The 27,884-nt window shown below is 46.9% G+C and overlaps 1 long non-coding RNA gene across 1 annotated transcript in view; it reads left to right on the forward strand.

Moving 5' to 3' along the window:
* The window catches only part of LOC134947785 (uncharacterized), a 48,769-nt gene that overhangs the window by 1,536 nt on the left and 19,349 nt on the right, over positions 1-27,884 (forward strand). The window contains exons 2-3 of the long non-coding RNA XR_010182773.1: positions 1,258-1,317; positions 4,150-4,180. This is a non-coding gene — a long non-coding RNA (uncharacterized LOC134947785). The remainder of the gene's footprint in view (positions 1-1,257; positions 1,318-4,149; positions 4,181-27,884) is intronic.

The raw sequence follows: 27,884 nt of genomic DNA on the forward strand, positions 1-27,884 counted from the left end.
AAAAAATAAAAATTTCAAGCACTGGTGGAAAAAGATTTTTTTTTCCTTGTGCAATTAAATGGGGGAAAAAAGGTAGTTTATTTTTTTTTAGATGTACAATAATATAAACCAGTATGTTGCAAGTTAACTGACCATAATTCTTATTGTTTTGTACCTTGACTCTATGGCCCCTGGACACATCATATTTGTTGATGTGAAAGTTAGTAATAATTAAATACATCTTGCTTGACTTAGTTTGGGTTCTTTTTATGATGTACTGTACACCAGAGAATAGTTCCTCATGTAAAGGATGTCTGTGAAAACATGTCAGCTACGTGGTGTGCAGCAAGTAAATTAGTTGTATGTTTAGTTTTCCTGGGTGCCATAAACTGTTATAAATGACAGTACGTTAGCACGTACTGCACATTTGTTAAGCTGTTAGTGATTTATGCGAAATGTGATATTGGGGTTTAAAACCAGCCTTTGAGGTACTGCTAGTCTTACCATAAATTATGTCATCAGAATTCTAATTTCTCCTGTGTCTTTTTACAAGGCATAAAGAACACTCTAAGCAATTCTGCTATTGACTGATGCTAAGAACCTTCCTTGGTTTTGCTGTTTGCTTTTAAAGCTAAGGGTCAGTCCAAACAGGTCTTACACCAGCGGGAATATTAACGGTTCTCTGGTTTGCACATATGAAATCAATTAGTACTCTTACCTTAGTCCTATACTGTCCTACAGAAAGCTAAGAAACACCTTCAGTGTCATTTGGTTTATTTGTTCTGTTCTTATTCTCTCAATATCATGATTAATATATCAAATTTAGTTATACGTATGACAGTCAAGGCTTCTATATATGCAGTTAGTCATTTATATAAAGTCTAGTGTGAGATTTATCAAAGGTTGGAGAGAGATTAATTACCAACTAATCAGCTCCTGTCAATTTTCAAACACTGCATGTAAAATTACACAAACTAGTTAGTACTCTATCTCTCTCCACTTACTCTCCAAGCTTTCTTTAATCCCCTCTTGGTTTTATCATTAAGTTTGATAGAGAATACAGTTTTTATGGTTAAGGTGTTGAAATTGTTAAAATTGGAAATTTTATCTCCAGCTAGTCAATCATTTTTAATTTTATTTGAATAATAAACCAGTTTCTAATTGCATAAGCTTGCAATTTAACAAACAATTGTTGTAGCATTGTTTATTTTGTTTAAATGTAATTGCAAGTTTCTGATGTGATCTCAGACTAACTTCTCTTTACAAATGTTGTTGCAGAGTTTGAGCTGGAGCTGATGTGAATGTGATGTGAATCAGTTCCAGGCTGTTCTGATTTCAGTAAGTCTGTTCTTGATTTCACAATCCTCTATACACTCATCAATAAGTCTCAAATATAGTAGATACAATCCAAAACAAATGTAGTTCTAGACCATAAAGTTGCAAAACATAAATATTAGGGGTTAATATTTCTATGTAAAGGTGTTAAATCTCCACCTTTCCTTGAAATGAAAGCAGACACACTGGATGTTACTGATTTCTGTTATTGAGTTACCCCATTTTAAGAGGTTTTCCCCACTACCTGGATTACTGAAGGTTTTGGAGTTTTATGTACTGCGTTTTAATTTAATGGTCTCTGACAATACTGATACTTGCCACTAGTCTAATAGTGCAAGGTTTTTCTGACGTAAGATATTTAACCCTGTGCTTTAACCACAAGCATTCATTGTAGTAGCAAGTGAGCATAGGCTATTATGGGCAATAGCCGACTGCGTCTTTATAACTGCTTGCTGAAGTGCATTCACAGAGCAATGTGCGAACATGGCCTTTGGGCAGTATCACACACACATTAATCTCACATCAGTGATGGCTGTCATAGTAATGATTGGATCTGATCTTACATTTATACTTTCTACAGAAATCGTATGCAATGATTGTAGTGTCTGAGTGCTAGCCCTGATTCTGCTCTCATTACTGTGTTGGCGTATGACCAATAAAATGCTGGTGCCTAAAACACTTTGTTTGGTTACATTTGCCATTAAGCCACCTGCATATGGGCCGACCAGGAGGACCATTTGGCTGCTTAACAAATTGTTCTGAGAGTGTAGTGTGGGTATTCATTCATGTATAATCCACATATGATTGACCAGTTGCATTCTGCCCAGGTGTGAATGGACTTTTTACCTGGCTGAGCTTTACAATGCATGTGTCAAATCCAGTCCTGCCCTTTTGTGGTTGCAGCTTTAAGAAAGGCTTGTTATATGTAGTTACATTATACCCAGATCTCTGTTTTTACGGTTTTGTTTTGTTAGGGGAGGCAACTGTAGTTGTAACTTCACCATCCGTTTTGAGGGATTCAATTTGACTCGTTTTTTTTTTGTTCCAGAACTATTGGCACTGCCTTTATATAACTAATATGTGTGCAGCCGGGCATCACGCTGGATTGAATTAGCCTCTTAGTAGCTTGTTGTATTTGATAGTGCTGCAAACAGTAGGTAGCTGTATTGTCACACATTAGCTTGCTAATTGTGATAGCTTAAGGTGCATACACACTGAGTGATTTTGACACTGAGCGATTTTACCTTGAACCGGCAGTAGGCGATTTTTACTATCTTTACCAGCGATTTTGACTAAGTTACAGCGAAAATTGACTTGCCTGCACAGTCTATTTTTCCCAGTGATTAGCGACCTGGCGGGGACTCGCATCACGGTCACTCGATGTGTACACATGGAGCGGTATGCAATTTTGACTATACCTGTGTAGTCAAAATCGCTGAGCCATATCGCTCCATGTGTACACACCTTTAGGTTGTTTATGCTCAGTGACTTGAGTAGTGGAAGAGGTTTCACTGAGGGAGACCTAGTTGCTGTGCTTGGTTCTTGTGAATATCCAATACCTAAGTTTTTTTGTCTGATCAGCTCTACTAATTTTACAATGTATCTATTCACTCCTTATATTCACTTTATTTAGTCGCTTATGTCTGTCTTTCTGTCTGTTCTGATGTACATTGCCACTACCTTTTTATTATGATTAAAAGTATTTTACACTCTGGTTGTAATCGGACTTCCAGATAAATATATATATTTTTTTTTCTGTTTTGCCTTAAATTACTTTTGTTGCACTGCACCAGAAAATGAATACCATTTTTTTTTTTTTTTTTTTTTGGGGACAGGGCTGTTTATTATAGTTTTTATATATGGGAAGCTGACACAAATACAACATTTGTACCATTTTCTAATTTACCTTTAGAATATTTTTCACAGGTCTGGGGTATATTATAATGTGCTATTTAGCCCTAGTTGCAGAGCCAGAAATACATTTAGGGGTATATTCAATTGCAGTCGAAAACTGCTGTCTGTCGAAAAGACGGCAGTTTTCGACTTTTTGAGGTCGAATCCTGATTCGACCTGTTCAGAGCTTTTCGACAAGTCGAGGCATTCGACTTGTCGAAAAGCACGTGGATCGGCGGAATAGCTGCCGATCCACGTGTTGATGTCGAAAACGGGGCCAAATCCGACAGGTTTTGGCCCCCTTTTCGACTATCTCAATCCGACATCAAAATGATGTTGGAATGAGATGGACCCGGAGGAGGCGACGGGGGGGGGGACAGGCGGCGGGCATACAGGAGATCAGCGCTGCAGCTGGATGTCACCCACCCACCTGACCTCACGGCAGCTTCCACCCGGCTCCAGCACTCTGCTGGAGTCGGGTGGAAGCTGCCCTGAGGTCGGACGGGTGAGGGACATCCTGCTGCGGCGCTGATCTCCTCTGGCTGCCGCCGGATGTCCCCCCGCGGCTCACCCCCACTCTCCTCCTCTGGGTCCCATAATTGAATATACCCCTTATTGTAGTTTCCTTTACAATCACAAACTATTGTCTGTTCTAGGAACCAATGTTAGTAGGGTACAGGACTGTTTAACTTTATACAAAGTGACTCTAAGGGCAAGTATTAATCTGGTTATTTTGTTGATTAGCTTAGACTGCTTTATATAGAAAAGTGCAAATTAGTTTGAGCTAAATTGGAATGCCTCCTGTGTGTTTCTGAAAGTGGAGGAAAGTAGGGCCATGCAGCGAGGTTACCAGATGATATAGAAAAAACCAGCTCTGTTTGTCACCAATATCACAAAATGTCTCATTAGCACTGCTTACATGACATTTTGTTTTTCTTTCAGGATAGGGATGCTGCATGAAGACCGAATTGAGGTATCCCGAACAGTGTTTTATTTTCAATAACATTTCAGTATCTTAAAATAAGTGTAGAATTATATCCCATAACCAATGTTTTACTTTTGTCCTTCGAAAACTATACTTTGGGGTGGGGAGGTGTTTAAATTCAGTGCAATATTATTTCTCTTACCCCTCCTGAGCGTTAAAAAAAAAAAAAAAAAAAAAAAGTTGTTTTTTATAAAAAAAATAAAAAATACTTTGACACTGTGCAGAACCTCGGGTACACCTCTGCCTATGGATAATCAAGATTTGAACAGTACAATATGGGCAATACTGTGATGTGGTTGCATTTATGGATTCTGAACTTTCTGGTGTGAAGTTTTGTTCCCAACATTTTGCAAACTTACACACACACACTCTTGCAGTGTTTTTTTTTTTTTGTGTGTGTGTGTGTATATATATATATATATATATATATATATATATATATATATATATATATATATATATATATATATATATATATATATATATATATAATTTCTCTGACGTCCTAGTGGATGCTGGGACTCCGTCAGGACCATGGGGATTAGCGGCTCCGCAGGAGACAGGGCACAAAAATAAAAGCTTTAGGACTAGGTGGTGTGCACTGGCTCCTCCCCCTATGACCCTCCTCCAAGCCTCAGTTAGGTTTTTGTGCCCGTCCGAGCAGGGTGCAATCTAGGTGGCTCTCCTAAAGAGCTGCTTAGAAAAAGTTATTAGGTTTTTTATTTTCAGTGAGTCCTGCTGGCAACAGGCTCACTGCAACGAGGGACTTGGGGGAGAAGAAGTGAACTCACCTGCGTGCAGGATGGATTGGCTTCTTAGGCTACTGGACACCATTAGCTCCAGAGGGATCGAACACAGGCCCAGCCATGGAGTCCGGTCCCGGAGCCGCGCCGCCGACCCCCTTGCAGATGCCGAAAAGTGAAGAGGTCCAGAAACCGGCGGCAGAAGACTTTTCAGTCTTCATGAGGTTGCGCACAGCACTGCAGCTGTGCGCCATTGTTGTCAGCACACTTCACACCAGCGGTCACTGAGGGTGCAGGGCGCTGGGGGGGGGTGCCCTGGGCAGCAATGATAATACCTTGTTCTTGCTAAAAATACATCACATATAGCCCCTGGGGCTATATGGATGTATTTAACCCCTGCCAGGTCTCACAAACACCGGGAGAAGAGCCCGCCGAAATAGGGGGCGGGGCCTATCTCCTCAGCACACAGCGCCATTTTCCTGCACAGCTCCGCTGCGAGGAAGGCTCCCAGGACTCTCCCCTGCACTGCACTACAGAAACAGGGTAAAAAAACAGAGAGGGGGGGCACTTTTTTTGGCGATATTGATATATTAAGCTGCTATAAAGGAAACAACACTTCTGTAGGGTTGTTCCTATATATTTATAGCGCTTGGGTGTGTGCTGGCAAACTCTCCCTCTGTCTCCCCAAAGGGCTAGTGGGGTCCTGTCTTCGATAAGAGCATTCCCTGTGTGTCTGCTGTGTGTCGGTACGTGTGTGTCGACATGTATGAGGACGATGTTGGTGTGGAGGCGGAGCAATTGCCGGTAATGGTGATGTCACCCCCTAGGGAGTCGACACCGGAATGGATGGCTTTGTTTATGGAATTACGTGATAATGTCAGCACGTTACAAAAATCAGTTGACGACATGAGACGGCCGGCAAACCAGTTAGTACCTGTCCAGGCGTCTCAGACACCGTCAGGGGCTGTAAAACGCCCTTTACCTCAGTCGGTCGACACAGACCCAGACACCGAATCTAGTGTCGACGGTGAAGAAACAAACGTATTTTCCAGTAGGGCCACACGTTATATGATCACGGCAATGAAGGAGGCTTTGCATATCTCTGATACTGCAAGTACCACAAAAAGGGGTATTATGTGGGGTCTGAAAAAACTACCTGTAGTTTTTCCTGAATCAGAGGAATTGAATAAAGTGTGTGATGAAGCGTGGGTTAACCCCGATAGAAAACTGCTAATTTCAAAGACGTTATTGGCATTATATCCTTTCCCGCCAGAGGTTAAGGCGCGCTGGGAAACACCCCCTAGGGTGGATAAGGCACTCACACGCTTATCAAAACAAGTGGCGTTACCGTCTCCTGAAACGGCCGCCCTCAAGGATCCAGCTGATAGGAGGCTGGAAACTACCCTGAAGAGTATATTATTATTATTATTATTATTACCAGTTATTTATATAGCGCACACATATTCCGCAGCGCTTTACAGAGAATATTTGCCCATTCACATCAGTCCCTGCCCCAGTGGAGCTTACAATCTATATTCCCTATCTCATGTCCACGCACACACATTCATGCTAGGGTTAATTTTGTTGGGAGCCAATTAACCTACCAGTATATTTTTGGATTGTGGGAGGAAACCGGAGTACCCGGAGGAAACCCACGCAAGTACGGGGAGAATATACAAACTCCACACAGTTAGGGCCATGGTGGGAATCGAACCCATGACCTCAGTGCTGTGAGGCAGTAATGCTAACCATTACACCATCCGTACTGCCCATAGTATATACACTCATACTGGTGTTATACTGCGACCAGCCATCGCCTCTGCATGGATGTGCAGTGCTGGGGTGGTTTGGTCGGATTCCCTGACTGAAAATATTGGTACCCTGGATAGGGACAGTATTTTATTGACTATAGAGCAATTAAAGGATGCTTTTCTTTATATGCGAGATGCTCAGAGGGATATTTGCACTCTGGCATCGAGAGTAAGTGCGATGTCCATATCTGCCAGAAGAAGTTTATGGACGCGACAGTGGTCAGGTGATGCGGATTCCAAACGGCATATGGAAGTATTGCCGTATAAAGGGGAGGAATTATTTGGGGTCGGTCTATCGGATTTGGTGGCCACGGCAACAGCCGGGAAATCCACCTTTTTACCTCAGGTCCCCTCCCAACAGAAAAAGACACCGTCTTTTCAGCCGCAGTCCTTTCGTTCCTATAAGAACAAGCGGGCAAAAGGACAGTCATATCTGCCCCGAGGCAAAGGAAAGGGTAAGAGAGTGCACCAAGCAGCTCCCTCCCAGGAGCAGAAGCCCTCCCCGGCTTCTGCAAAGCCCTCAGCATGACGTTGGGGCTTTACAAGCGGACTCAGGGGCGGTGGGGGGTCGACTCAAGAATTTCAGCGCACAGTGGGCTCACTCGCAGGTGGACCCCTGGATCCTGCAGGTAGTATCTCAGGGTTACAGGTTGGAATTCGAGAAGTCTCCCCCTCGCCGGTTCCTAAAGTCTGCTCTGCCAACGTCTCCCTCAGACAGGGCGACGGTGTTGGAAGCCTTTCACAAGCTGTATTCTCAGCAGGTGATAGTCAAGGTACCCCTCCTACAACAGGGAAAAGGGTATTATTCCACACTATTTGTGGTACCGAAGCCGGACTGCTCGGTAAGACCTATTCTAAATCTGAAATCTTTGAACCTGTACATACAAAAATTCAAGTTCAAGATGGAGTCACTCAGAGCAGTGATAGCGAATCTGGAAGAAGGGGACTTTATGGTGTCCCTGGACATCAAGGATGCTTACCTGCATGTCCCAATTTGCCCTTCACATCAAGGGTACCTCAGGTTCGTGGTGCAAAACTGTCATTATCAGTTTCAGACGCTGCCGTTTGGATTGTCCACGGCACCTCGGGTCTTTACCAAGGTAATGGCCGAAATGATGATTCTTCTGCGAAGAAGAGGCGTATTAATTATCCCTTACTTGGACGATCTCCTGATATGGGCAAGGTCCAGAGAACAGCTGGGGGACGTAGTAGCACTAACCCAAGTAGTGCTGCAACAGCACGGGTGGATTCTGAATTTTCCAAAATCTCAATTGACCCCGACGACACGTCTGCTGTTCCTGGGAATGATTCTGGACACGGTTCAGAAAAAGGTGTTTCTTCCGGAGGAGAAAGCCAGGGAGTTATCCGAACTTGTCAGGAACCTCCTAAAACCAGGAAAAGTGTCTGTGCATCAATGCACAAGAGTCCTGGGAAAAATGGTGGCTTCTTACGAAGCGATTCCATTCGGCAGATTCCACGCACGAACTTTTCAGTGGGATCTGCTGGACAAATGGTCCGGATCGCATCTGCAGATGCATCAGCGGATAACTTTGTCTCCACGGACAAGGGTGTCTCTTTTGTGGTGGTTGCAGAGTGCTCATCTGTTAGAGGGCCGCAGATTCGGCATACAGGACTGGGTCCTGGTGACCACGGATGCCAGTCTGAGAGGCTGGGGAGCGGTCACACAGGGAAGAAACTTCCAGTGAGTGTGGTCAAGCATGGAGATGTCTCTTCACATAAATATACTGGAGCTAAGAGCGATTTACAATGCTCTAAGCCTGGCAAAACCCCTGCTTCAGGGTCAGCCGGTGTTGATCCAGTCGGACAACATCACGGCAGTCGCCCACGTAAACAGACAGGGCGGCACAAGAAGCAGGAGGGCAATGGCAGAAGCTGCAAGGATTCTTCGCTGGGCGGAAGATCATGTGATAGCACTGTCAGCAGTGTTCATTCCGGGAGTGGACAACTGGGAAGCGGACTTCCTCAGCAGACACGATCTACACCCGGGAGAGTGGGGACTTCATCCAGAAGTCTTCCACATGATTGTGAACCGTTGGGAAAAACCAAAGGTGGATATGATGGCGTCCCGCCTCAACAAAAAACTGGACAGGTATTGCGCCAGGTCAAGAGACCCTCAGGCAATAGCTGTGGACGCTCTGGTAACACCGTGGGTGTTCCAGTCAGTGTATGTGTTTCCTCCTCTGCCTCTCATACCAAAAGTACTGAGAATTATACGGCAAAGGGGAGTAAGAACGATACTCGTGGCTCCGGATTGGCCAAGAAGAACTTGGTACCCGGAACTTCAGGAGATGCTCACGGAAGATCCGTGGCCTCTACCTCTAAGACGGGACCTGCTTCAGCAGGGACCGTGTCTATTCCAAGACTTACCGCGGCTGCGTTTGACGGCATGGCGGTTGAACGCCGAATTCTAAGGGAAAAAGGCATTCCGGAAGAGGTCATCCCTACCCTGGTAAAAGCCAGGAAGGAGGTGACTGCACAACATTATCACCGCATTTGGAGAAAATATGTTGCGTGGTGTGAGGCCAGGAAGGCCCCGACGGAGGAATTTCAACTGGGTCGATTCCTACATTTCCTGCAAACAGGATTGTCTATGGGCCTCAAATTAGGGTCCATTAAGGTTCAAATTTCGGCCCTGTCGATTTTCTTCCAGAAAGAATTGGCTTCAGTTCCTGAAGTCCAGACTTTTGTAAAAGGAGTACTACATATACAGCCCCCGGTTGTGCCCCCAGTGGCTCCGTGGGATCTTAATGTAGTTTTGGATTTTCTCAAATCCCATTGGTTTGAGCCACTCAAATCGGTGGATTTGAAATATCTTACATGGAAAGTAACCATGCTACTGGCCCTGGCTTCAGCCAGGAGAGTGTCAGAACTGGCGGCTTTATCGTAAAAAAGCCCATATCTGATTTTCCATTCGGACAGGGCAGAACTGCGGACGCGTCCTCAGTTTCTGCCTAAGGTGGTTTCAGCGTTTCACCTGAACCAGCCTATTGTGGTGCCTGCGGCTACTAGCGATTTGGAGGATTCCAAGTTGCTGGACGTTGTCAGGGCATTGAAAATATATATTTCAAGGACGGCTGGAGTCAGAAAATCTGACTCGCTGTTTATACTGTATGCACCCAACAAGCTGGGTGCTCCTGCTTCTAAGCAGACGATTGCTCGTTGGATTTGTAGCACAATTCAACTTGCACATTCTGTGGCAGGCCTGCCACAGCCTAAATCTATCAAGGCCCATTCCACAAGGAAGGTGGGCTCATCTTGGGCGGCTGCCCGAGGGGTCTCGGCATTACAACTCTGCCGAGCAGCTACGTGGTCGGGGGAGAACACGTTTGTAAAATTCTACAAATTTGATACCCTGGCTAAAGAGGACCTGGAGTTCTCTCATTCGGTGCTGCAGAGTCATCCGCACTCTCCCGCCCGTTTGGGAGCTTTGGTATAATCCCCATGGTCCTGACGGAGTCCCAGCATCCACTAGGACGTCAGAGAAAATAAGATTTTACTTACCGATATATCTATTTCTCGTAGTCCGTAGTGGATGCTGGGCGCCCATCCCAAGTGCGGATTGTCTGCAATACTTGTACATAGTTATTGTTACAAAAAAATCGGGTTGTTATTGTTGTGAGCCGTCTGTTCAGAGGCTCCTACGTTTGTCATACTGTTAACTGGGTTCAGATCACAAGTTGTACGGTGTGATTGGTGTGGCTGGTATGAGTCTTACCCGGGATTCAAAATCCTTCCTTATTGTGTACGCTCGTCCGGGCACAGTATCCTAACTGAGGCTTGGAGGAGGGTCATAGGGGGAGGAGCCAGTGCACACCACCTAGTCCTAAAGCTTTTATTTTTGTGCCCTGTCTCCTGCGGAGCCGCTAATCCCCATGGTCCTGACGGAGTCCCAGCATCCACTACGGACTACGAGAAATAGATTTATCGGTAAGTAAAATCTTATATATATTTTTTTTTTTTATTTTTTTTTCTCTGAAACAAAAAATAGTTGCTGCTGTATAATTTTTCCACCTTTACAAAAAATATAAAATATGGCACACTTCAAGAACAAATAGCTTATTTATGTAGAGAACAATACTAAGGTAGAAGAGGGAGGGAAGGAGTGGGGGGAGGGACACGGGGTAAAAATAAAATAAAAAAAGGGGGTAGAGCTCTGATCAATGGTAAAGGTGTGTGAGAAGATAGGTCTGTAAGTTTGGAGCAAAATTAGAACTAAAGATGCACCAGTTCCTGGGATGCAGGACTGGCTGAAGGCGTACCAAAGACTCCATATTTGAGAACATTTATGTGGCTAATAATGAAGCTGTGTCGTTATCTTCTCCATAGTGGCTATGTGCTTTTGAAGGGAGGGAGGGTCAGGGAGAAGCTATAAGACGTTGAACATCATCATAGATCTGTGAAACTAATTTTTTGGTCAATTTACCTAATGACTATGGGAAACCCAAGATGGAAGAACCACAGATCTTTAGCAATTGCTACATTGGTTACCATACCCACAGGGGCCACTATAATATCCCAGTTTTATCTTTATTTATTTTTATTTTATTTTTTTTAAAGGGGTTTGTACAGCAAAATAACTTTTGACAGTGATAATGTCTCAGAAAAATGCAACACAAGAACATTTGTCTACACATGAAAAATAAAAATTGTTACAGTAGTTACCTCCAGGAGTGTTGGCTAGCAAACCCGGTGGGCAGGTGCAGTTCAGTAACAGCTGTGGAGCTATACTTTGCCGCCTACCTTTCCTTAAAATAAAGATTTGCAGCCCACATACTGCTTATGCTGTTTGGGGCCAGCAAAGACTTAGATGTTACTAAAAATGAATATGCAACCTGCACCATCATTCTTGTGATTTTGAGATTGTAGTCTAAAAACATTCATTCATAATGCGGGACTGGTCTATACATGGACAAGGAATAAAGGTTTGATGACCTAAGCTTTGTATTCAACACCTGTTTGTAAGGCACTTTTGTACACAAGTAGCTGTAGATTGGACTGTACATGGGTCAGGCTGGCCAATTTGGTTATACATTAGATTTGGATCATTGGAAACTAAATTTCTGTCAGCTAACCTCAATGTTTTTGGGCCCCTTGCATTGTAAAGCTTTTTGTTGGAGTTGTGGAATAAATAAAGAAAAAGAAAATTCTGATCTGTATATTAACATAAAAGACAAAACTGATATTTCACAAAATATCTAGCTCTTGGTTCCCCACTGGAAACTGTGCACAACTCGTATGTTGCTACAAAACACTTGTGCTGACTTTTAGTTCTGTATATATTATTAAATCGGTACTGATCTAATTTATCATGACTTACTGTAATACTAAGAAAAACGTATCTGATAATTTCTCTAGCATCCATAAGGGATATTGGGGACACATTAGTACAATGGGTATAGACGGGGGCTACAGGAGCCAGTGCACTTTAAATTTCTTTCACTGGGTGTTCTGGCTCCTCCCCTCTATGCCCCCTCCCACAGGCAGTTTATGAAGAAAAAAAAAGTGCCCTCAGGAGAGGATGCACACTCTGCTAGCTCCAGAGTTTTCTTAAGTTTATTTTAAAACTTGTATTTTTCTTTCGGTATGCTGTTTGGGCAACAGCATACCTACACCTTGGGGTGGGGTACGGTCACCGGCCTCGCGAGGTGTAGAGCCGCTTCCCCGCTGCAGGACCAGGTTGTTGGTTCAGTGGGGCACTGCGCCTTCGCAAACGCAGCACGCCGCACAACCCTAACACTGCCTGAAGGTGATCGTCGGTGGTGAGTACAAACCAGGGGCCCCGCTAGTGGGTTCCCCCGGTTCCTGGTGCGGAAGAAGCATGGGTGAGGCATATGGGTCCCCCTGGGGGGTACCTGCTATAGCCCCTACGTGAAACTGGCTAGCGATGGCTGTACTAAACATTTATGTGAGGCTACAGCAGGGTTAGGAGACATGGGCAGTTTAAATATATATCTGTAGCTCTGGCGCAATTACGGGGGGTGGAGCTACATCAGAGCGGGATCAGCAGCATTTTGGCACCTTCCTCTGCATAACCAACAGCATCACCGCTTCTCCAGACTGTCGCATGATGGATCACTGGTACAGGGTGCTGATTATGGGGAGAGCTGCTATTTGTGCACAGCTATTATTCCTCTGAGGAAATTCATTGTAGAAGCAGTTTTCACTGTTAAGTAAAAACACTGACAGCCTCACTGGCTCTCTACAGCTTTGGGTGTGCTGGTGTCCTCTCTTCCTCTGTTTCCTCTCACATGCAATAGGGCAGGCTTACATTGTAAATCAGTCTGTGTTGTATGTGTATTGTGTGTACTTCATAATGGTAAAACACAAGTTATGCAGTGTATGTAATAGTAGATTCTCCATCCTTTTTTTTTTTTTAATACAATCTGATTCCATATCATGTGAGCAGAGTAGTCAGTCCTCATAAAATGCTGAGGACAATGTGGGGGAGTCCCATGCCCACCTGGCTGGAGTTATCAAAACTATGATGTCTGATATGTCATCTCAACTCACTGCAAATGCCAACAAAACACAAGAACTGCAAAAAGCAGTAGCAGATCTTTCTGCCAGGGCTGATGCCCCCCCCCTGTCTAATACAGGGGCGCAAAAATGTGCTTTACCTGCACTTCGATCAGATTCTGATGGTGATATACAGGATGATGGAGACGGTGTGGATCCCTTAGGTGGGGATTCCACTCCTACACAGGGTATTGAACCCCTCATTTTGGATATAAGGGATGTGCTATAGCTCCCCCTAGAAGACGCTACAAATCCGCAGTCGTTTTTCCTCCCTCAAGACAAACTGTCACATTTCCTGATTCTAAAGAACTAGATTTATTTAAGCTAGCCTGGAAGAATCCTGATAAGAAATATCAGGTGTCAAAACAGTTTTTGCATACATTACCCTTTTGTCCCTGAGGGTAGAAAGTTCTGGGAAGAATCTCCGGCTGTAGATGTCTCAGTTTCTCGCCTCTCTAAGAAGGCAGTACTCCCGGCTTCGGGCTCATTTACGGTAAAGGACCCCGGGGATAGGAAAATTGAGGCCACACTGAAATCTATATACATTGCTGCAGGTGTATCTCAAACACCGGTCATTGCAGGTTGCTAGATGACACATGCAATTGACTCCTGGGCTACTCAAATTCAGGAGGGTCTTTCGGGTGACATGACACTAGTTACTACGGTGACTTTCCTAAAACGCATTCAGGACACTGCAAGAGTCCTCTGTGACTCCCTAAAAGAGTGGCAATATTAATGCTAGGACCACTGCTATGGCTGTGTCAGCACGCAGAGCCGTATGGTTGCGTCAGTGGATTGCAGATGCTGACTCCAAATGCAATGTGGAATCTCTTCCCTTTTACAGGTGAATGGCTCTTCGGAGGCGAATTGGGCGCATGGCTCTCCAAAGCTATTGCTGGGAAATCGCGTTTCTTCCTTCGGGGTCTCCGCCTGCTAGACGTACCTACCCGGGACCGTCTACTCAGCCCTTTCGGCCCACCAGATTTCGATCTAGGGCCAGAGGTGCATCAAATGCAGCTAGAGGCACCAGGGGTAAACCTAAGAAACCAGCCGTTGCCGTCTCTCAAGAACAGATCACCAGTTCAGCTTCCGCAAAGACAGCATGACGGGGCCCACCCACCCCGGGAGGATCTCGAGGTGGGAGCCTGGTTACGTCACTTCAGCCACATACTTTTATTATTATTATTATTATTATTATTATTATTATTATTATCATCATCCTTAATTTCTCTAACGTCCTAGTGGATGCTGGGAACTCCGTAAGGACCATGGGGAATAGCGGGCTCCGAAGGAGGCTGGGCACTCTAGAAAGATCTTAGACTACCTGGTGTGCACTGGCTCCTCCCACTATGACCCTCCTCCAAGCCTCAGTTAGATTTCGTGCCCGGCCGAGGTTGGATGCACACTAGGGGCTCTCCTGAGCTCTTAGAAAGTTATAGTCTTAGAATTTGTTATTTTCAGTGAGACCTGCTGGCAACGGGCTCACTGCAGCGAGGGACTAAGGGGAGAAGAAGCGAACTCGCCTGCTTGCAGCCGGATTGGGCTTCTTAGGCTACTGGACACCATTAGCTCCAGAGGGATCGACCGCAGGCCCAGCCTTGATGTTCGGTCCCGGAGCCGCGCCGCCGTCCCCCTTACAGAGCCAGAAGCAAGAAGATGGTCCGGAAAATCGGCGGCATGAAGACATCCTGTCTTCACCAAGGTAGCGCACAGCACTGCAGCTGTGCGCCATTGCTCCTCATACACACTTCACACTCCGGTCACTGAGGGTGCAGGGCGCTGGGGGGGGCGCCCTGAGGCAGCAATAAAAACACCTTGGCTGGCTAAAATACCTCAATATATAGCCCCTGGGGCTATATGAGGTAAATACCCCTGCCAGAATCCCATAAAAAGCGGGAGAATAGGCCGCGAAAAAGGGGCGGAGCCTATCTCCTCAGCACACTGGCGCCATTTTTCCCTCACAGCTCGGCTGGAAGGAAGCTCCCTGGCTCTTCCCTGCAATTCTACAGTACAGTAAGAGGGAAAAGAGAGGGGGGGGCATTAAAATTGGCACTGTATACAGTATATTATATAAAAAGCAGCTATTAGGGACATAACTCAGTTAGTCCCTGTATATATATAGCACTCTGGTGTGTGCTGGCATACTCTTACTCTGTCCCCCCAAAGGGCTTTTGTGGGTCCTGTCCTCTATTTGAGCATTCCCTGTGTGTGTGGAGTGTCGGTACGGCTGTGTCGACATGTTTGAGGAGGATAATGATGTGGAGGGGGAGCAGATGCCTTTAGCAGGGATGTCACCCCCTGGGGGTCAGACACCTGAGTGGATGGTATTATGGCAGGAAATGAGTGCACGTATAGACTCCTTACATAAAAAATTTGACGACATGCCGACTGTGGGACAGCCGAGTCTTCAGCTCGTGCCTGTCCAGGTGTCTCAAAAGTCATCAGGGGCTCTGAAACGCCCGTTATCTCAGGTGGCACAAGTAGATGTCGACACGGATACTGACACCAGTGTCGACGACGATGAGTCAAATTTAATGCCCGTTAAGGCCATTCACTGCATGATTGAGGCAATGAAAGAGGTGTTAAATATTTCTGATTTACATCCAGGTACCACAAAAAAGGGTATTATGTTTGGGGAGAAAAAACTACCTGTAGTTTTTCCCCCGTCAGATGAATTAAATGAAGTGTGTGAAGAAGCGTGGGCTTCCCCTGATAAGAAATTGGTAATTCCTAAGAAGCTACTAATGGCGTTCCCTTTCCCGCCAGAGGATAGGTTACGTTGGGAAACACCCCCGAGGGTGGATAAAGCGCTCACACGTTTGTCTAAAAAGGTGGCACTACCGTCCCAGGATACGGCCGCCCTTAAGGAACCTGCTGATAGAAAGCAGGAGGCGATCCTGAAGTCTGTATATACACACTCAGGCATTATACTCAGACCAGCTATTGCGTCAGCATGGATGTGCAGTGCTGCCGCTGCGTGGTCAGATAAACTGTCAGAAAATATTGACACGTTAGAGACACGATCCTTCTAACAATTGACCATATAAAAGACTCAGTCTTATACATGAGAGATGCACAGAGGGAAATCTGCCGGCTGGCATCTAAAATAAGTGCATTATCTATCTCTGCTAGGAGATGCTTATGGACTCGCCAGTGGACTGGAGATGCAGATTCCAAAAGGCACATGGAAGTCTTGCCTTATAAGGGGGAGGAATTATTTGGGGATGGTCTCTCCGACCTAGTTTCCACAGCAACGTCTGGGAAGTCAGCATTTTTACCCCATGTCCCCTCACAGCCTAAGAAGGCGCCATTTTATCAGGTTCAGTCCTTTCGGTCCCAGAAAAACAAGCGGGGAAAAGGAGAGTCTTTTCTGTCAAGAGGCAGGGGAAAAAGGCTGCAGCAAACAGCAGGTTCCCAGGAACAAAAGTCCTCCCCCGCTTCCTCTTCCAAGTCCGCCGCATGGGGCTTCACAGGCGGAGCCAGGTACGGTGGGGGCCCGCCTCAGGAATTTCAGCGATCAGTGGGCCCGCTCACAGGTGGATCCCTGGATCCTTCAAATAGTATCTCAGGGATACAGGCTGGAATTCGAGGCGACTCCACCCCGCCGTTTCCTAAAATCCGCCTTGCCGATTGCTCCCTCAGACAGGGAGGCGGTGCTAGCAGCGATTCACAAGCTGTATTCCCAGCAGGTGATAATCAAGGTACCCCTACTTCAACAAGGCCGGGGTTACTATTCCACACTATTTGTGGTGCCGAAACCGGACGGTTCGGTGAGACCCATTTTAAATTTGAAATCCTTGAACACATACATAAAAAAATTCAAGTTCAAGATGGAATCGCTCAGGGCGGTTATTGCAAGCCTGGACGAGGGGGATTACATGGTATCCCTGGACATCAAGGATGCTTGCCTGCATGTCCCCATTTACAATTCTCACCAGGAGTACCTCAGATTTGTGGTACAGGACTGCCATTACCAATTCCAGACGCTGCCGTTTGGACTCTCCACGGCACCGAGGGTATTTACCAAGGTTATGGCGGAAATGATGATACTCCTTCGAAAAAAGGGAGTTTTAATTATCCCATACTTGGACGATCTCCTAATAAAGGCACGATCCAAGGAACAGTTGTTAGTGGGAGTAGCACTATCTCAGGAAGTGCTGAGCCAGCACGGCTGGATTCTGAATATCCCAAAGTCACAGCTGGTCCCCACGACACGTCTAATGTTCCTGGGAATGATTCTGGACACGGCCCAGAAAAGTGTTTCTCCCGGAGGAGAAAGCCAGGGAGTTGTCTTCTCTAGTCAGAGACCTCCTAAAACCAAAACAGGTATTGGTGCATCACTGCACGCGGGTCCTGGGAAAGATGGTAGCTTCTTACGAAGCAATTCCATTCGGCAGGTTCCATGCCAGGATTTTTCAGTGGGACCTGTTGGACAAGTGGTCCGGATCGCATCTTCAGATGCATCGTTTAATAACCCTGTCTCCACGAACCAGGGTGTCTCTTCTGTGGTGGCTGCACAGTGCTCATCTTCTGGAGGGCCGCAGATTCGGCATACAGGACTGGGTCCTGGTGACCACGGATGCCAGCCTACGAGGCTGGGGGGCAGTCACAAAGGGAAGAAATTTTCAAGGACTATGGTCAAGTCAGGAGACTGCTCTTCACATAAATATTCTGTAACTAAGGGCCATTTACAATGCCCTAAGTCAAGCAAAATCCCTGCTCCTACACCAGCCGGTGCTGATCCAGTCAGACAACATCACGGCAGTCGCCCATGTGAATCTACAGGGCGGCACAAGAAGCAGGACGGCGATGGCAGAAGCCACAAAAATTCTCCGATGGGCGGAGAATCATGTACTAGCACTGTCAGCAGTGTTCATCCCGGGAGTGGACAACTGGGAAGCAGACTTTCTCAGCAGGCACGACCTCCACCCGGGAGAGTGGGGACTTCATCCAGAAGTCTTCCAAATGATTGTAAATCAATGGGGTCGTCCACAGGTGGACATGATGGCGTCCCGCCTAAACAAAAAACTAGAGAAGTATTGCGCCAGGTCAAGAGACCCTCAGGCGATAGCTGTGGACGCTCTAGTGACACCGTGGGTGTACCGGTCAGTTTGTGTTCCCTCCTCTACCTCTCATACCAAAGGTATTGAGAATAATAAGAAAGCGAGGAGTAAACACAATTCTCGTGGTTCCGGATTGGCCGAGAAGAGCGTGGTACCCGGAACTTCAAGAGATGATCTCAGAGGACCCGTGGTCTCTGCCGCTCAGACAGGACCTGCTGCAGCAGGGCCCCTGTCTGTTCCAAGACTTACCGCGGCTGCGTTTGACGGCATGGCGGTTGAACGCCGGATCCTGAAGGAAAAGGGCATTCCGGAGGAAGTCATTCCTACGCTTATTAAAGCCAGGAAAGATGTTACGGCAAAGCATTATCACCGCATATGGCGGAAATATGTTGCATGGTGCGAGGCCAAAAAGGCCCCAACAGAGGAATTTCAACTAGGTCGATTTCTGCATTTCCTGCAAGCAGGAGTGAATATGGGCCTAAAACTGGGCTCCATTAAGGTACAGATCTCGGCTCTGTCGATTTTTTTTCAAAAAGAACTAGCTTCAGTACCTGAAGTTCAGACATTTGTGAAAGGAGTGCTGCATATTCAGCCCCCATTTGTGCCTCCTGTGGCACCTTGGGATCTCAACGTGATGTTGAGTTTCTTAAAATCACATTGGTTTGAGCCACTAAAAACCGTGGATCTGAAATATCTCACGTGGAAAGTGCTCATGTTATTGGCCTTGGCTTCAGCCAGGCGAGTGTCAGAGTTGGCGGCTTTATCATGTAAAAGCCCTTATCCGATTTTCCATATGGATAGGGCAGAATTGAGGACTCGTCCCCAGTTTCTCCCTAAGGTGGTGTCAGCGTTTCACCTGAACCAGCCTATTGTGGTGCCTGCGGCTACTAAGGATTTGGAGGACTCCAAGTTGCTAGACGTTGTCAGGGCCCTGAAAATATATGTTTCCAGGACGGCTGGAGTCAGAAAATCTGACTCGCTGTTTATCCTGTATGCACCCAACAAGCTGGGTGCTCCTGCTTCTAAGCAGACTATTGCTCGTTGGATTTGTAGTACAATTCAGCTTGCACATACTGTGGCAGGCCTGCCACAGCCAAAATCTGTCAATGCCCATTCCACAAGGAAGGTGGGCTCATCTTGGGCGGCTGCCCGAGGGGTCTCGGCTTTACAACTTTGCCGAGCAGCTACTTGGTCAGGGGCAAACACGTTTGCTAAATTCTACAAATTTGATACCCTGGCTGAGGAGGACCTGGAGTTCTCTCATTCGGTGCTGCAGAGTCATCCGCACTCTCCCGCCCGTTTGGGAGCTTTGGTATAATCCCCATGGTCCTTACGGAGTTCCCAGCATCCACTAGGACGTTAGAGAAAATAAGAATTTACTCACCGGTAATTCTATTTCTCGTAGTCCATAGTGGATGCTGGGCGCCCATCCCAAGTGCGGTTTATCTGCAATACTTGTACATAGTTATTGTTAACTAAATCGGGTTATTGTTGAGCCATCTGTTGAGAGGCTCTATTGTTTCATACTGTTAACTGTGTTTCATATCACGAGTTGTACGGTGTGATTGGTGTGGCTGGTATGAGTCTTACCCGGGATTCAAAATCCTTCCTTATTGTGTACGCTCGTCCGGGCACAGTACCTAACTGAGGCTTGGAGGAGGGTCATAGTGGGAGGAGCCAGTGCACACCAGGTAGTCTAAGATCTTTCTAGAGTGCCCAGCCTCCTTCGGAGCCCGCTATTCCCCATGGTCCTTACGGAGTGCCCAGCATCCACTACGGACTACGAGAAATAGAATTACCGGTGAGTAAATTCTTATTTTATATGGCTCCACAAGGGTTCCGCAGCGCCCAATTACAGAGTACATATGCACATAATCAAAACAGGAAAACAGTGACTTACAGTTGGAAGACAATATAGGACAAGTACAGGGTAACTAAGCATAACTACACCAGTAAACGACATAGAGATAAGTTCCAAGGTGGCCAAAAAACTGCGGGATTTGGGCAGTTGAGGATTATTAAAGTAAGAAAAGGATAAGCACATGAGGGAAGGGGGCCCTACTCGCGAGAGCTTACATTCTAAGGGAGGAGCACCGTCAAACTCCAGTTTGTAACCCTGAGAAATAGGTTCCTTACCCAGGCGTCCTGGCAGGAACTTTCCCAGAGTGGCGGCGTTGCTTAGGGATTGAATCACTGGCCACAGTTCTTTATTAACCATTACCTTATTTACATCTTACATTCTGCAGACTAGGGGGCAGAGAAACGGTGGGCAAGGCACAAAAAACCCTATCAATGCCAATCATTGATTTATGACTGGGCGTGCCACATACCTACTGGGCCCTCGGCAACGCCCCTGCTCTGGGAAAGTTCCTGCCAGGACGCCTGGGTAAGGGCCCTTTTATTTCTCAGTGTTACAAACTGGAGTTCGACTGTGCTCCTCCCCAACTATTTTTCAAATCAAGATTACCAGCTTTGGAAAATATGCGTGTTACGCTACTACAGGCCATCACAAAGTTGGTCCAGTCCCAAGTTATCTTTCCAGTACCCCTGCAACAGCAAGGACAAGGTTACTACTCCAGTCTGTTCGTTGTGTCAAAACCAGACTAGTCCGTGAGGCCAATTTTGAATCTGAACTCCTTGAATCCTTACCTAAAGGTTTTCAAGATGGAATCTTTGAGAGCAGTGATCGCAGGCCTGGAACGTCAGGAATTCCTAGTGTCCCTGGATATCAAGGACGCCTACCTCCATATCCCAATTTGGCCTCCCCATCAGGCATATCAGGTTCGCCCTGCTGAACGATCACTACCATTTCCAGGCGTTAACCTTTGGCCTATCTACAGCTCCGAGGATGTTCACGAAGGTGATGACAGAAATTATGTTCCAGCTCAGGGTGTCAATGTGGTCCCTTACCTGGACGATCTCCTGATAAGAGTTCCAGGGTGCTCTCACTGCTCCATATAGATCGCACTATATGCCTTCTGTCACACCACGGGTGGATCCTCAATCTACAGAAGTCCCACCTGGAGCCATCTCGGTGGCTCCTGTTTCTGGGAATGCTACTGGATACTGTAGCGCAGAAAGTGTTCCTCCCAGAGGACAAAGTGAGAACTCTCCAGGAAATGGTTCACATGGTTCTCCGACCGACTTGAGTTTCCATTCATCTTTGCATAAGATTGTTGGTAAAGATGGTAGCCTCGTACGAGGCCATCCAGTATGGACGGTTCTATGCCAGACCCTTTCAACTGGACATCCTGAACAAGTGGTCCGGTTCCCATCTTCAGATGCACAGGATGATTCAACGGTCACCCCGAGCCAGATTTCACGCCTGTGGTGGCTGCAGTCTTCCAATCACCAGGAAGGTCGACGCTTCGGAATTCAGGATTGGATTCTCCTCACGACGGATGCGAGTCTGAGAGGATGGGGGGCTGTCACCCAAGGGGTGCAGTTCCAGGGCAGGTGGTCTGCCCAAGAGGCCCTACTTCTGATCAACATCCTAGGACTTAAGGCTATCTACAATGCCCTGATTCAGGCCTTCCTTCTGCTCCAGGATCAAGCAATCCGGGTACAGTCGGACAACGCCACGGCTGTGACGTACATAAATCGACAAAGAGGGACAAAAAGCAGGGCCTGCATGCAAGAAGTATCAAGGATACACCTCTGGGCGGAAAGAAATGCACTAGCACTGTCCGCAATCTTCATTCCGGGAGTGGACAATTGGGAAGCGGATTTCCTAAGTCGCCACGATCTCCACCCCGGGGAGTGGGGCCTACATCCTCAAGTGTTTCAACAGATCATTGACCGGTGGGGTTGCCCCCAGATAGACATGATGGCGACTCGCCTCAACAAGAAACTTTGCTTGTGAACCAGAGACCCTCAGGCGTGCGCAGTGGATGCACTGACGTTGCCTTGGCCTTACCAGCTGGTCTACATATTTCCTACGATTCCGTTGATCCCAAAGGTGTTCAAGAGTATCCGGCATCAAGGAGTACAAGTAATTCTGATTGCCCCGGAGAGCGTGGTACGCGGATCTTCTGGACATGTCCGTCGAAGACCCTTGGCCTCTACCTCTCAGAAGAGAGCAAGGACTGTTCCTCTACCCGAACTTACGACGGCTTCGTTTGACGGCATTGGAATTTGAGCGGAACCTCCTAGCTCACAAGGGTCTTTCCAAAAAGGTCATTGCCACTATGGTGCAAGCCAGAAAACCTGTGACGTCAAACACTATCCTAATATCTGGTCGAGATACGTCTCCTGGTGCGAGGAACGCACATATTAATCTATTGATTTTCACTTGGGAAGATTTCTTAGTTTCCTGCAGGCTGGAGTGGATCAAGGCTTACGTCTGGGATCCATTAAGGTTCAAATTTCAACTTTCAATCTTCTTCCAATAGAAGTTGGTTTTACTGCCTGAAGTTCAGACCTTATTGCAAGGGGTGCTTCACATCCAACCTCAGTCTGTGCCGCCTACAGCACCTTGTGATTTGGATGTGGTATTACGATTTTTAGTCGTCCTGGTGTGAACCTCTGATGACAGTAGAAGGCAAGTACCTCCCGTGGAAGAGGGTGATGTTATTGGGGGCCTTATCGTATAAATGTCCGTATTTGGTCTCTTACGAGGACAAGGCGGAGCTCCGGACTAGACAGCAGTTCCTGCCAAAGGTTGTTTCATCTGAATCAACCTATTGTAGTTCCATCCTGTTCTGACGCTTCTGCTCCTCCGGAGGCAATGGATGCTGTGCGTGCCTTTAAGCTCTATGTCAAGCGCACAGCTCTGGTCAGAAAAATAGATTCCTTGTTCGTGCTCTATGATGCGCAGAAAAAGGGTTGCCCTGCTTCAAAGCAGTCCATTGCTCGTTGGATTAGGCTTACTATCCAACAGGCCTATGTGTCGGCAGCCTTACCTGTTCCTCCGTCTTTAAAGACCTACTCTACTAGATCGGTGGGCTCTTCCTGGGCGGCTGCCCGTGGAGTCTCGGCCTTGCAGCTATGCCGATCCCCTACCTGGTCGGGGAAGAACACCTTTGTCAAGTTCTACAAGTTTGATATCCTGGCCAAAGAGGATACCCAGTTTGGGCAGGCGGTGCTGCAGATGTCTCTGCACGTTCCCGTCCATTCTGGAAGCTTTGGAACATCCCCATCGTACTAATGTTAGTGTTCACTCTAGGATTTTTTTTTAGGGCAGGGTGCTGATCATTGAAGAGGGCACATTTTTATTTTGAAGGGCACTTTCTTGATGTGACGCTTTGTGCACAAAGCATAGCGGACATGTTTATAGTTTTTGTACATACATGTTGCCCTTAGTAATTCATATACCCATACATACATATAAGACACCTAACATCTGTACTGAGAAAAGTACTGTATATGTCCAGTCTTCTTGAAAGAGTGGATGTAGCATATACATAAGTAGATAATTATAAATGTCTTTTCCAGTGCTGAAGTAGTTATAATCCTTGTGCTATAAAACAGAAAAGTTAAACAATGGGTTAAAATATATAGGGGAAAAAAGGGTTTTACTAGGGAAATACTGTAAGCAGTACATGCTCACTGCTTACCCTGTTCTTTCCCTCTTCATCAGAGTGCTGTGTTATTTACATTGCCTCCTCTGCTATCCAGTTAGCTAAGGATAGAAATTGTGTTCCAATTTCAGAGGTGGGCAAGGAGCAGGGCCGTAACTACGTGTGTAAAGTGGGCCTGGCACACAGCGCAGTTGCCCTGAGGGCGCACGGCCAGCGGCATGTAATGAGTCAAATTGACTCATTACATGCCGCCTCTGAAGTCTGCGCCACCGCCGCACTGGGGAGGAGGAGGGAGGGGGACTGGAGCCGCAGCAGTGCTATTTCATTCGTAGTTAGCGCCGCTGCAGCAGCCCCCTCTCCTTCCGTATTGGCTGCCCGGCGCTGCTGTGGATGCTGGGATGCGGTTCCTCCATCCCAGCATCCACAGCAGCGCCGGGCAGCCAATACGGAAGGAGAGGGGACAGCTGCAGCGGCGCTTACTACCAATGAAATAGCGCTGCTGTGGCTCCCCTCCCCTCCTCCTCCTTCTCACCTGCCTGCACCGAGGGAGCTGCACGAGGAGCCTGACTGCCAGCGGGGAGATGGTAAGTATCTCTCTCTCTCGGGGACACCGTCTGCCATAATGTGTAAAAAGGGGGCCTGGCTGCCGCAATGTGTAAAAAGGGGGCCTGGCTGCCGCATTGTGTAAAAAGGGGGCCTGGCTGCCGCATTGTGTAAAAAGGGGGCCTGGCTGCCGCATTGTGTAAAAAGGGGGCCTGGCTGCCGCATTGTGTAAAAAGGGGGCCTGGCTGTCGTAATGTGTAAAAAGGGGGACTGGCTGTCGTAATGTGTAAAAAGGGGGACTGGCTGTCGTAATGTGTAAAAAGGGGGACACAGTCTGCCGTAATGTGTAAAAAGGGGGACACAGTCTGCCGTAATATGTAAAAAGGGGACCTGGCTGACAAAATGTGTAAAAAGGGGGACTGGCTGCCGCAATGTGTAAAAACGGGGACGCTGTCTGCCGTAATGTGTAAAAACGGGGACGCTGTCTGCCGTAATGTGTAAAAACGGGGACGCTGTCTGCCGTAATGTGTAAAAACGGGGACGCTGTCTGCCGTAATGTGTAAAAAGGGGGACTGTCTGCCGTAATGTGTAAAAAGGGGGACGCTGTCTGCTGTGATGTATAAAAGGGGCTCTACCTAGTGTAGTGACGCTACTGTGCAGCGTAATTTGAATAATGGAGACTACTGTGCACCATAGTATGAATTGCTATTTTGTCTAACGTCCTAGAGGATGCTGGGGACTCCGTAAGGACCATGGGGATAGACTGGCTCCGCAGGAGACATGGGCACTTTAAGAAAGACTTTAGGTCTGGGTGTGCACTGGCTCCTCCCTCTATGCCCCTCCTCTAGACCTCAGTTTGATACTGTGCCCAGAGGAGATGGGTGCACTTCAGGGAGCTCTCCTGAGCTTCCTGACAGAAAGTATATTTGTTAGGTTTTTTATTTTCAGAGAGCCTGCTGGCAACAGACTCCCTGCATCGAGGGACTGAGGGGAGAGAAGCAGACCTACTACTGTGAGTTTCAAGGCTCTGCTTCTTAGGCTACTGGACACCATTAGCTCCAGAGGGATCGGTACGCAGGGCTCACCCTTGCCGTCCGTCCCAGAGCTGCGCCGCCGTCCCCCTCGCAGAGCCGGAATATAGAAGCCGGGTGAGTATGAGAAGAAAAGAAGACTTCAGAGGCGGCAGAAGACTTCATGATCTTCACTGAGGTAACGCACAGCAGTAAAGCTGTGCGCCATTGCTCCCATACACCTCACACACGGCAGTCACTGTAAGGGTGCAGGGCGCAGGGGGGGGGGCGCCCTGGGCAGCATATAGACCTCTTTTTTGGCACAAATAAGTATATATATATATATATATATATATATATATATATATATATATATATATATATATATATATATATATATATATATATATATAGCTGGGCACTGTGTATTTGTGTGTATATATGAGCCAAATTTTGATGTTTTAAGTGGGACAGAAGCCTGTCGCCGAGGGGGCGGGGCTTCTCCCTCAGCACTCACCAGCGCCATTTTTCTCCACAGCACCGCTGAGAGGAAGCTCCCCGGACTCTCCCCTGCTTATACCACAGTAGATAGAGGGTATTAAAGAAGAGGGGGGGAGGGGGGGGGGCACAAAATTAGGCGCATATTGTATATGTAAACAGCGCTATCTGGGTAAACATAAAATTATTGTGTTTTTTTTTTTTCCTGGGTCATATAGCGCTGGGGTGTGTGCTGGCATACTCTCTCTCTGTCTCTCCAAAGGGCTTGGTGGGGAAACTGTCTTCAGATAAGAGGTTCCCTGTGTGTGTGTGGTGTGTCGGTACGCGTGTGTCGAAATGTCTGAGGTAGAAGGCTCACCTAGGGAGGAGGGGGAGCGTATGAATGTGAGGTCTCCGTCGGCTGTGCCGACACCTGACTGGATGGATATGTGGAATGTTTTAAGTGCTAGTGTGAACTTATTGCACAAGAGATTAGACAAAGCTGAAGCTAAGGAACAGTCAGGGAGTGAACCCACGTCTGTCCCTATGTCGCCGGGACCTTCAGGGTCTCTGAAGCGCCCACTATCCCAAATAGCAGACACTGATACCGACACGGATTTGGACTCCAGTGTCGACTACGATGATGCAAAAGTGGCTAAATGTATTCGATATATGATTATTGCAATAAAAGAAGTGTTGCATATCACAGAGGAACCCCCTGTCCCTGACACGAGGGTACACATGTATAAGGGAAAGAAACCTGAGGTAACTTTTCCCTCCTCACATGAGTTGAACGAATTATGTGAAAAAGCGTGGGAATCTCCAGGCAAAAAACTGCAGATTCCCAAAAGAATTCTTATGGCGTATCCTTTCCCGCCAACGGACAGGATACGGTGGGAATCCTCCCCTAAGGTGGACAAAGCGTTGACACGCTTGTCAAAAAAGATTGCGCTGCCATCACAAGATACGGCTACCCTCAAGGATCCTGCTGACCGCAAGCAGGAGATTACCTTGAAATCCATTTACACACATTCTGGTACATTACTCAGACCGGCAATTGCGTCGGCCTAGGGTTGTAGCGCGGTAGCAGCATGGACAGATTCCTTATCGGCGGAGATTGAGACCCTAGATAAGGATACAATTTTATTGACCCTAGGCCATATAAAGGATGCTGTCTTCTATATGAGAGATGCTCAAAGAGACATTAGTTTACTGGGTTCCAGAATAAACGCTATGTCAATCTCTGCTAGACGAGTCCTCTGGACGCGGCAGTGGACAGGTGATGCCGACTCAAAATGACACATGGAGGTTTTACCTTACAAGGGTGAGGAATTGTTTGGGGAAGGTCTCTCGGACCTGGTCTCCACAGCTACGGCAGGTAAATCGAATTTTTTGCCTTATGTTCCCTCACAACCTAAGAAAGCGCCACATTATCAGATGCAGTCCTTTCGTTCAAATAAAAGCAAAAGAGTGCGTGGATCGTCCTTTGTTGCCAGAGGTAAGGGCAGATGTAAAAAGCTGCACAGCTAGTTCCCAGCAACAGAAATCCTCCCCGGCCTCTGCAAAATCCACCGCATGACGCTGGGGTTCCGCTGAGGGAGTCCGCCCCAGTAGGGGCACGTCTTCGACTTTTCAGCCACATCTGGGTTCACTCACAGGTGGATCCCTGGGAAATAGAAATTGTTTTTCAGGGATACAAGCTGGAATTCGAAGAGGTGCCTCCTCGCCGGTTTTTCAAATCGGCTCTACCGACTTCTCCCCTAGAAAGGGATATAGTGTTAAATGCTATTCACATATTGTGTTTTCAACAAGTGGTGGTCGAAGTTCCCCTGCTTCAGAGAGGGAAGGGATACTACTCCACCCTGTTTGTAGTTCCGAAACCGGATGGTTCGGTCAGACCCATATTGAATTTAAAATCCCTGAACCTATACTTAAAACGGTTCAAGTTCAAGATGGAATCGCTCAGAGCGGTCATCGTCGGCCTGGAAG

Source organism: Pseudophryne corroboree, chromosome 8 (assembly GCF_028390025.1).
Source record: "Pseudophryne corroboree isolate aPseCor3 chromosome 8, aPseCor3.hap2, whole genome shotgun sequence".
NCBI classification, from domain to species: domain Eukaryota; kingdom Metazoa; phylum Chordata; class Amphibia; order Anura; family Myobatrachidae; genus Pseudophryne; species Pseudophryne corroboree.